This window comes from Dryobates pubescens, chromosome 16, assembly GCF_014839835.1.
Source record: "Dryobates pubescens isolate bDryPub1 chromosome 16, bDryPub1.pri, whole genome shotgun sequence".
Lineage (NCBI taxonomy): Eukaryota > Metazoa > Chordata > Aves > Piciformes > Picidae > Dryobates > Dryobates pubescens.
This window is the reverse complement of record NC_071627.1, coordinates 15,540,949-15,553,018: the sequence shown is the minus strand read 5'-3', so window position 1 is coordinate 15,553,018 and position 12,070 is coordinate 15,540,949.

Sequence of the window (12,070 nt, the reverse complement as noted above, 5' to 3'; positions counted from 1 at the left end):
GTTTGCTTGCACTGCATATTTAATAGGTAACAGATCTGATAATTAAAATGTACTGTAAAAGTTGGGAAACTTGCATCATTATTTCATATTGAGGAGTCAGCTGTAAACATCAATCAAAAGAGCATCAGTGCATCCAGCTGATGAGTTGCCTTTTCCAAACTCCCTCAAGTTAGACACAGAAACAGTGTGGGTTTACCTCAGCCTTGTTTTAACTAGTCTAGTATAAAAAACTTAGAGGCCTGATCGTGCTATTGATTCAGCATGAACAAATTTCAGTCTGGCAGAATTACACAACAAAGTATTTCTGCAGTAATCAAATTTTCCAGGTGTCAGGTAGATTTATTATAGAATAGGAAAAAAAATTACAGGTTCTATGAGTATTTGAGCCATAACATTTCCAGGGCACTTCCCAATTCACAGAACTCAATTTGCCCAAGTTTTCTAACATTGACACAGATTCCCAGACATTTTCATGCAATAAATATAATTATTATTACCCATTATGAAGTTGTCTTGAAAGATATTTGCATGACAAGGTTAGGCTGTTCCATTACAGATATAAACATTTTCTTTGAAATGTAGACTGAATTTGCCATTATGAGCATCTGACATACCTGACTTAAAAATATTTTACCTTGATGTACAAATCATGGTATCATAGTGTCAACCCCCCTGCCATGGGCAGGGACACCCCACACTAGATCAGGCTGACCAGAGTCTCATCCAGCCTGGTCTTAAACACCTCCTGGGATGGCGCCCCAACCACCTCCCTGGACAACCCATTCCAGGGCTTCACCACTCTCATGGTGAAGAACTTCCTCCTCACATCCAGCCTGAATCTCCCCACCTCCAGCTTCATTCCATTCCCCCTAGTCCTATCCCTACCTGAGATCCTGAGAAATCCCTCCCCAGCCTTCTTGTAGGCCCCCTTCAGATACTGGAAAGCCACAATTAGGTCACCTCGGAGCCTTCTCTTCTCCAGACTGAACAGCCCCAACTCCTTCAGTCTGTCCTCATAGGAGAGGTGCTCCAGCCCTGTGATCATCCTCGGGGCCCTTCTCTGGACACGGTCCAGCACGTCCATATCCCTCTTGTAATAGGGGCTCCAGAACTGGACGCAGTACTCCAGGTGGGGTCTGGATACAAGTATTTAATATAGATGATAAAACTGTTTTTTCTGAATTCCCCACAAATGTTTGATAGGTTATGTGAAATAAACTGCTAAGCCGTAATGCCCAGGAGTCACTAATTCTGCTCTGGAAAAGGCCAATGTACTTAAAATTCTGCTCTTGAAAAATTCCCGGTGCTCCTGGACAACTCTCCCAAGCATGTGCCAAAAACACATCATGTCAAACTTCCTGGCAGAGCCCTGAGCAGTATGTAAGTTGAGTGGAACCTGAGTGTTTTCTATTCTAATTAGGCCATCAAGTTGTTTTCATTGTTAAACATAATTTAGTTGTTTGCCTATCCTTATGTCTGCATGTTTTCGGAATTCCAGTTTGTAAAATTCCATTTTCTTGAGTGAGTTATTTTGATCAGCGTCCCCATTCTCTACATCCTGCTGTGGATGGGCACAAAACTCTTTGTGTAATGTTAATGTTTTAAATCAAGTAGATTGAACACATCTGGTTTCCCTTTTCCAAATGCATTCTCTGCCCATCATAGCTGAGATGAACTCACTCAGTGAAAGGAACATTTTTCCAAAATAACATTAAAGCAAGCTGCAGAAGTGCCACTGAAAGCTCGTTTTGAACATGCAGTTCTGTGTACTGACACTAAGTCCAAAAGCTGTATCAGCCTTGCATGGCACTGGCACCATGCTCCCGAGCCACAGCTACCAAGGCCTGAGGACAGGCAAACCAGCAACGATCAGCACACTTCTCCAAATGTGTTCAAAGGAGAGGAGAGGGGTTGGAAAAAATAGCCTAACACCTCTCTAATAGAGAGAGAGTTCTAAAGCAGTTATGGTCAGCAGGAAAATGAACTGAACAGAATCCAAGTGTTTTCATGTAGAGATTTTTTTGTGCTTAATAAAATATTTTAACAAAAGCGTGCAGCTTTTTGACATAAGGTACTGGCAGCTGAGAAGCAATCACTGACTGTACAATTCATGCTTTCTTCTTCATTATGTTAAAAAAACTGCACATGTACACTGCACCAGAACAAATATCACAGACAATATTAAATTAATTGTTTACCCTTGAGCCAATACTAGCAAAGATAACTGGATAATTATACAACTACAGAAATTTCAGCAGTTATATTTCCTGATAAACTTCTGCTATCTTGGATGACTTTATAATCCCCATATCTATCCCTTGCTCAATATGAAACTTTAATGAAATGTCTGTTTACATGCTCTAATCTGCTGAAAAATGTGCATTTTTTCATAGGTTTTGGGAGCAGTTGTTTTCCTGAAAGAATGTGAAAGAAAGGACAGAAAATGTTTGTATACAGATACATTTTTGTATCTGTGTTAACCCTTAAGATTCATTAAACTTTATATTTGCAAAGTCTTTCTCAAGTGCCTTGTAGTTCAAGCATCTCTGCTCTCCTGGAGCTTCAATCTGCAATCACAATGATGTTAGGTTCCTAGTCCTGCTTTGTGGCAGACTCAGAGTACTATAAGATTTCCACACACCCCTAGACCCCCACCCATAATTTATTCTGTGTCCTGAGAAAAGCTCGAGGTGAGGAGAAAGTTCTTCACTGAGAGAGTCGTTCACCATTGGAATGGGCTGCCCAGGGAGGTGGTGGAGTCACCATCCCTGGAGGTGTTCAAGAGGGGATTGGACGTGGCACTTGGTGCCATGGTTTAGTCATGGGGTCTGTGGTGACAGGTTGGACTTGGTGATCTTTGAGGTCTCTTCCAACCTTGGTGATTCTGTGATTCTTAGAAGCACAAAGAGGAAGACACACTAAGGGGAGCAAAGAGATGAATCTGTATTTTTTCCAAATCCACTTACTTCTCAGTAATTATTGTGTTTATACAATCACCCACACAAACCTGAGTGAAAATTGAATTCTGGAGTGGCTGTCAGGCAAAACTGCTTTAACAGGACAGGAATGCATTATAGTTTGATCAGAAGTGTGTGTGTTGACTGATGTCATATACAACTACTCTTTACACTATCTCCAGGTCAGACTGACATTCTAAGCAACTACCCAAGTACTTCATGGGTTATTTTTCATCTCCCTTTCATTCAAATTTGTGCTTTCTCCAGCCTCCCCCTCTGCCATGTCCTGGTAACCTGCAGTCTGTACCCAAACCCTGTCGATGCCCTGTTAGCTAATGCTGTGGACTGGGCTGTCTCCTAGTTTGGCAGCAGGCTATCACTTACAAAGCTGATTTCACAGCTGTCTTGTCTCCTTACCCCACCTCTTTTCTGGTCTCATCCCATGATATTTAAAAGACAACTAAAAATAAGATAGCTGGGCTCTGAATGTTATTGACACAACCACTTCTCAGCTTCCTTGGATTAATGATGTATGTGTCTGCCTTCACTATGGTGCCAAATCCAGTTATTTTCTTGCAAGTTGCATAGTACCTCCTTAAGGCCCCAGCTGTGTAATTATGCAAGAAAGCCAGCAGCAGTTAAAAAGAAAGTTTCTAGGATACATGTTTGTGGTGAAAGGTTTGAAAACACAAGGAGCCTTATACCCTAAGACTCCAAAAAAGGCAAAGTGTAAAAGATCCTACGTTGTTTTCTTTCTTCTTCAAGACTTACAAGTTCATTTCATGAATTTTCTGGGCTCTGAACTCACTTTTTAGTGCATGGGTTTGGCATTGCTAATGTAAATACTCAGTAATTAGCACAAAGTGTCCCTTTATTTTGGGATCCAGTAAGTCACTTAGTTATGACAAGTATTTCCCAGTGTAAAAGAGTCTTTGTGTGCTACTACACTAGATGCTGTATCAGTATTGCAGGCTCTCAAATAACAAGATCAATCTTATATATTTTCAGGGCAAAGCACTATATTAATAATAATGAAGTCAGGTCAGGTAATGCTTGAAGATCCATTGTGGCTAAGTGGATTTTTCAGATGCCTAGAAACTAGTCTCAAACACTGATGCATTGTCATTTTTCATATTTATTTGTTATTTTGTATTAATACAGAGAGAAATTGCAATTCATATTACCATGTAATTATAATTCCAAGATATTAACCACTATGCATTGTAGACTGAGGTGAAATAATTGAACTGATTCCTCTTAGGCCAGTCTGTTTCAAGCAGAAAAAAAGGTGGTTTTCTGCTTTATCTCCCCTGCATGGTAGGACAATACTTCTGCAATTATCTAGGAAACCACAGATTTATCATCATTCTCTCCTCTTCTGCCTGCTAGCAGATATCATACAAGTGAAGCCTTAGGGAGAAATCTATCTTCTCAATTTATACTTCACATTATCTTACATCTACCAACATTATTCGCTGTAGAATTATCCTGAAAAATTCATAATAATTCCCATCAAAATTCTGTGTCTGGCTTTAGATGTTGGGTACATATTTTTGTACATATATCTGAACCAAAATGTCAACTCTATGTGCATTCTTGTGTCTAGAAGTTTCCCCTCCAGTTGGTGGGCACTGCTCTGACTGGGATTCTAGAAGTCTCCAAAAAGGAATCTGTTTTGTTGCATTTGATCCAATCAGCTCCTTTGTACACAGCTACAGTTCCTTTGCCACTGAACTGTGGGCTGAAGTGCAGCTAGAGGTGGGCACACATTAAGCACTGTCAGTATATGGACACTTTCTAAGCAGGGACTCTGAACTATAACCCATTATGACAGCTGAGATCCCACTAACACACATCTGAATGACAGGAAAAATTATTGCTTTGGCCTGCTTGAATGTTTTTCACATGTTCCTCAAATCACAGAAGAACAAGGAGGTTAAACAGCTTGCAAGTCACCACATCAAAACAGCCTGATTGTGACACACAAGAGCACACTGTGGACTCACTGAATTCATGCATCTCTAGGAATTTCCACATAGCACATCGTGGTCATGTCCAGGAGACGTTCATCATAACAATATCCTATTTCCTTAACAGCTAATTATGGCTTTAATACTTGTCTTCTTATCAAATCTGTTATGTTGAAATTTAAGGGTGTCTACTGCAACATGACTGACCAACAACAGGAAACAAGCATGGTTAAAAGCCAGCCTACAGCTTTATACTTTGGAAGTCAGATTTAGCCATCTAATATTGGTTATCATAAGTTATACAATTAGTGCATTATCTGGGCACTCCCTGCAAGCAATGAGGACACACACTGTACGAGACCTCCATTCCTGCAGGTCAGGGTGGGGTGAGACCCACCTGGAATACTGCATCCAGTTCTGGAGCCCCTATTACAAGAGGGATATGGACATGCTAGAACGCATCCAGAGAAGGGCCACGAGGATGATCAGAGGGCTGGAGCACCTCTCCTTTGAGGACAGACTGAAAGAGTTGGGGCTGTTCAGTCTGGAGAAGAGAAGGCTCCGAGGTGACCTAATTGTGGCCTTCCAGTATCTGAAGAGGGCCTACAAGAAGGCTAGGGAGGGACTTCTCAGGATCTCAGGTAGGGATAGGACTAGGGGGAATGGAATGAAGCTGGAGGTGGGGAGATTCAGGCTGGATGTGAGGAGAAAGTTCTTCACCATGAGAGTGGTGAAGCCCTGGAATGGGTTGTCCAGGGAGGTGGTTGGGGCGTCATCCCTGGAGGTGTTTAAGACCAGGCTGGATGAGGCTCTGGTCAGCCTGATCTAGTGTGGGGTGTCCCTGCCCATGGCAGGGGGGTTGGAACTAGATGATCCTTGTGGTCCTTTCCAACCCTGACTGATACTATGATACTATGATTCTCACCCCAGTCTCTAAGTGGGACTGCTCCCAGGGCATATGCTATGGGTTACAAGTAGCTGACTTCAGTCACATTGAGAGGTCACTCTGACTTCAGTTTAACTCTGTTCACGTTTTGAAAGATAAATAATTAATTGTGTGGTAATGGCAGTTTCTTGCACACATTAAAATGAAAAAGCATTTTAAATGAGAAGTATCAATCCCATCCATTTCAGCTGAGGCAGTAATGTGGGTTCAGTGTGGCACTTCATACTGAAATTGAAATCACTGTGCTTTCACAGATACACAGCTGAATTACAAGCTGAAAGTTGATAGAAAGATTCCTTTGCATTCATAGGAGTGATTACATTTAATCCACTTACATCTTGTTACATGTTCACCAGCTATTCCCTTTCTTCAGGTGTCTTTCACTAAGGCACAATCACCAGCACAGTGCAGATGGAGGCCTGGCCAGGACGACAAACAGGTAGCACAAACCGTCTCAGCTGAGAGCACTAGAACCTCTTCTGGGACGTTTCAACATGCTAGTTGCAGGTCCAAGCCAGAGCAGTCAAGTTAGCAGTTATGTTCAGGGCAGAAAGCAGGAATACACAGGGAAGGAAGTCTAAGTATACTGAACTCAGATGTGGGCAGTGTGCCATAAGGAAGATCTTTTATTCTGTCACTACATGGCACTTACAGAAGCTATTATGATTAATATAAGAACTCACAGAAGAAACCTATTCTTATTTATGGTATGTTTATATGAACAGTAGATCTTCAGTTCCTGACCTTCATTGCTAGCAATTTCTTGCCTGGCTGTCTAGAATTTACAGAAAGGAAAATGTGCACCTATCTACATGTACAAAAGCAGACTAGTTGCCATCTTCTGCTTCTTAATGAAAATGTGACTCTGACAGTCATCCAAACCAAAATGTGACCCTCTGTATATTAAGAGCATTTACAAGGCACTAGGTAATTTCAAGACGAGACATGTTTGCTGAAACCTAAAATGATAAGCTGTCAGGAAAGGTTGGTGAACGTCTTCTGCACAATGTGGCATAACAGCACTCAGCAGTTTCAAGGCAATTTGCATCACTTTAAGAAGCCAATTTAAGTTGTTGTAAACAGAGCTTTTCCCTGCATTACTGGAGGCAGTAGATTAAGCCAGGCGGGCTCAAGACAGTTCCTCTAAAGTTTTGTCATCTCCCTGCTGTATGCCAACAACAGTAAAACATTTCACTCATTTCTAAGAGTCCTCCATTCTGATGCACCCTCCCTTCTTCCCTATGTCCTGCTGTCATTTGGTTCAAATGACATTGTTGTTAATGCTAGTTGTCAAGGTTTTAAAAGGACAATTCCAAAAAAGGTATTTGGTTTGGAAAATATGTTATGTGTTCTTGGAACTGCATAGATTTGGTGACCTCATGACTTTAAATATAGACTCTGAAACCTAAGAATTTATCAGAAGAAATAGTAAGATTTCATGCACATTTTGTTAATCATTGTCACACAGTATCACACAGTATCACAGTAACTAAGGTTGGAAGAGACCCCAAGGATCATCAAGTCCAACCTGTTCCAACAGACCTCACAACTAGATCATAGCACCGAGTGCCACGTCCAATCTCCCCTTGAACACCTCCAGGGACGGCGACTCCACCACCTCCCTGGGCAGCCCATTCCAATGACGAATGACTCGCTCAGTGAAGAACTTTTTCCTCACCTCGAGTCTAAACCTCCCCTGACACAACTTGAGACTGTGTCCCCTTGTTCTGGTGCTGGTTGCCTGGGAGAAGAGACCAACCCCCTCCTGTCTACAACCACCCTTCAGGTAGTTGTAGAGGGCAATGAGGTCGCCTCTGATCCTTCTCTTCTCCAGGCTATTTAGAGTGGCTTGAGATTTCCTGGTTTGTTCCTTTTTTCTTACTATTTGCTTTTCAGTAGTTGACAGCACCGACCAGTGTTGAAAGTGGTAGACAAGCACTCACATGCTCCCCTGCTGAGGATCTGATCCTGCCCCCCACGCAATCCAAGCCAGTATGCTTCAATCTCCACTTGTAGCTCCCAATTTCATCCCTGTCCTCTTCTACCTGTCTCTTATAGGCCTTGTCATTCAGTCTGCTATTGGAATCTTGTCCAAGATCACAAAACAAATCTGTAACAGGGAAACAGATGACTTCTCCAAAGGACTGCCATAATGAATGAAACCAAAGATCCATTGCATTCAGCATCTCCCAACCACAGACCATAGCGGATGCTTAGGAAAGGAATATTAGTACCAGAAAGAACAGAGGAAGACTCTTCCCAGTTGCAGGAGCATTATCAGCATGTCTTTAGCTCATGCACAGCTACAGATATTCTTATTTGCATATATTCTTACAACTCGGTTGAGAAACAAACAGTGACAGGGTGGCTTTCTATTACACAATTAACATTGTGGACTAGTAAAACTTGTTTCATAAATGCAGCTATCATTCTCAAAGTCCCATTTATAGATTGGGCAGAACAGATCTCAGGATACTTACAGAGACACTAAGAAGTGACAGGTTCAAAGATTGAATCCATTGTGTGTGTTTGGGAGTATACAAGATAGGACAGGATGAGTCTTTTCTTCTCAAGTCCTTTGGAAGAGGAGCTGCTGTTGCTGTCCCTGTGGGGACCTGCACAGCAGAGGGGACCTGTGCATGCATTCACCAAAGGAAAAGAAGCAAAAGAGTGGGTGCTGAACAAAGCCTCCTCCTGCAGATACTTCCCCAGCAGCCTGCAGACAGGGAGAGTAAGAGATGAACCACTGCAGGGACAGCACTGCATGCAGAGGGAATAGCAGAGTTTAGGGGGAAAGCTTCATCTGCTCCCAATTTGACTGCATCTTGTGCCTGACTGAGGCCCCAAGGAAGACTGTTACTGCTTGCATCGGCATACATGGATAGGAAGAGGAATGGATTTCACTTTAACTCTCAGTTTACTTGAGCTGGGGAGGTCATCTTGTCTCATCAGCATTGGATGGAATAAATACCTTTTGTCACTGTGTGCACACACAGCACACTATAGATATTACACATTGGGATACAAATTTTCCTACGTCTTCTAGCAACCACTGTGCGGCTTTAGCTTTACGTAGTTAATAGCTTCTTGTCTTTCCTAACTGGACTATTACCTCTCTTTTCATTCTTCAAGGTTGCAGTTTAATATGTGCAACATGCTTCCCTAAAAAACCCTGTCTATTTACAGACAAAATGTACACAGGCACACACGTTATTTAATCGCTCTGTCTCTTTGTGTTATATATTTTAACTTGCAATTTCATTTCACATTTCTTATTTATGTTATTTAGTGCACAGTTCCTGAACTATGTTTTGCCCTCTGATGAACATTCCCTCTGGTAAAAACAGCGGTACAACAGGCCAAACAGCCACTGTCAGCCGAGCTGATTCCTGCAGTTGGAAGCAGAGCCACTCTTATTAATGTAATTAAATTTTGTAGCTTAAAAGGACATGCATCCTCACTGATCTACAGTATGCAGCTGGTGATTAAATTCCCAAAAAATTCATTTCACCAAGACACTGTGTTCTATTTCAGTTCTCCTGGGATGATCACATGGTCACTCAAAAATTGTTGATATGCAGTATTCTTTCATTAAAAGGAGCTGAGAGAGCTCCTAACACAGAGACACAGATTATTTCTTTTGAATCAGACTGCAACAGATGTTCTAAATATAGCTGAGGAGAAAACAACAGTGCTTAAAAGCCATAAAAGTAAACAATAGATAAACCTAGCCTAGAAGCAAAAATCATACATGCCAAAAAAAATATCAAATAACACCACACCCCCAACCCCAATCAAAAAACCCAAGCAAAGATTGGGAAAAAAAAGTTGTAAAGTATCACTGGAGACAGTCACAAGGGATGGTGAAGTCAGAAATGCACAACAACACGAACAGAATATTATCTTCAGCTGTCAGCAGAGTAGATGATGGGGAAAGAGAAATTTGCCTAGGGATGACACATATCTCTGGGTATCCTTTGTGGGTACAGACACACCACTTAAAGCCAAATCCATGCATGTAATTTCTGTACCTTGTGGGTACTGGACATGCAATGGATGTTCAGGTATCTCTTTTTAAACTATCAAATAGGTAAGATTTTCCCTGACATTGCTGGACATATCACTGCTGCCTCACTGAACTGTATTCATTATACATTTCTTCAATGAAAGGAAGAGTCACTGGCCTGAAGAAAAATGCAGATCATTGATAGGCATTTCTGTGTGATAATTAATAATTAGGAGGGGCCCAAAACCTCATCTGATTGCTAAATAAAAAAGGAGCAAGGTAAGACTTTGGAAGACTGTTGAAGCTTCAGCAGAGACAATGTAAAAATTGGTCCTCGAGGAAAATTATATTCTTGGGTAGTCAATACCTTAATAATCCATCTCCAAAAGCATCTGCTCTATATGGAAAATGTAGGGTTTACTGTCATTGAAAAACTGCCTGAAAAGGCAAGCTGATTTTTTTTTTTTCCTGAAAGCTTATTTTATCAAAGAAGAGTCAGTAGTTTTAACTTAGGATCATCACCAGCAGCACACTGAATCTTTAAGTTGTGCAGTACCCACTCATCCTCATGGATGCAGATTTTCTTCCTGGACATCTTGGGAGCAGGAAATCCACATGCACACTGCCTTCTCTCATCCAGGGACCCAGCTTGGGCAGCACAGTGCCACATAGAGATACTCAGACTGCACTTCCCTGAGATAATTCAGATAGCACTTCTAGCTTCTACTTTAGCTTGCTGCTTGTAAGTCAGGTAAGCATCCAAATGTAAATAGTTTCATTAGCATCAAGGGCACACCAAAGACCAGTATCTTCCTTTTGCACCATATGTGTCTGCATTGTGCAAATTCCTTGCCATATTGTCATCCTATCCTTTCTGCTCTTCCCTCTTGACTATTAAAACAAAACCAAATAGAGGCCTTTGAATAACCTTACGTTTCTTGTCTGACGAAGGATGCTGCTTCAAACCCATAGACTTTATTTTATTTGTCTTTTGCTGCAGCTGACAGTTCACTCCAGGTCTCCTACTACAAATATTTGTTTTGTCTCCATGCCTCTTAGATTGCAAGTTTTCTTATTGCAAAGACTGACTCATTGTTTTTCTGTTCAAGAACACTTACTATATTTCATCAATTGTAGATATGCATTTACTGTATGTATAGATTTATGGCACAAAACTATTGAGCAAACTTAAATCTTAATTACAGCTCAGGGTATTTTCCCTGTTTCATAATCACTTTATGTTTTCAGTTAAATAATATCTGCCTTACTGAAATTAAATAACATGTTTTTGGAACTTCTCACCTATAGCTAAATGTCAGATATTGTGGAATACTTGCTTTCAAGAGGGAAAGACCACAGAAGCCAACAGAAATATTTTACCCATTGGTGAGAGGTAAAATAAAAGACTCAGTTGCCTTAAAACTGAAACAAGCAAATAAATTCTCTGCTGCCCCAAATAATGCCTAAACCTCAAAAAAATGTTAACATCTTACACATGTCAAGAGGGTTATTTATGAAACTATTTTCTTGTCAGCCACTGCAGTACATTCCGTCCCTTTGCTAAGATACTGTAAATTCATGAATGATGAGTAAAAGTCTTACTTTGGCAGAAATATTTATCTGAAAATTATCAGCTTGCTTCAATGCTGAGATAGTCTTCCACTGACTAGCGGTATCCAATTATACCATGCTCTCTCCCTGTGCTAGGGCTCTGACTTGTAGCAGATAGCATTTGTTAGTTCACTAAAGGATTTCAGTTTGGTGAAGCAGATTTTCTTCCTTAACAGCTTCAAAGTTTTCTTCTAGTGTTACATTTCCAGGCTTTGTGTGCATGCCTTCTGGTGCTTCAGCTTGTGAACAACTGTTGATACCCTCCTGCAGGGAGACCTGGGTGCTAAAAGCAATGTGGTTGCCAGCCTGGACCACAGCTTTTGCGCAGGGCTGCCTGAACTGGGGAAAGCAGTGCTCTGCTTGCAGAGCTGTGCTCCTAGCTCACCTGCTCCAGTCCCAGCTGAGCCACTCAAAGCTGAAACTTCTGACAAGTTCTCATGTAACAGCCAAACACATTCTCACCAGCTGAGATAAAAGAAAGCTTCCTGCCCAGCGTGGTAGTTTTTCAATATAGAAGGACAATTTATGCCAAATTTATGCTTCTCTATAGTATTATGAGCTAGAAGGGGACTGGTGTCTG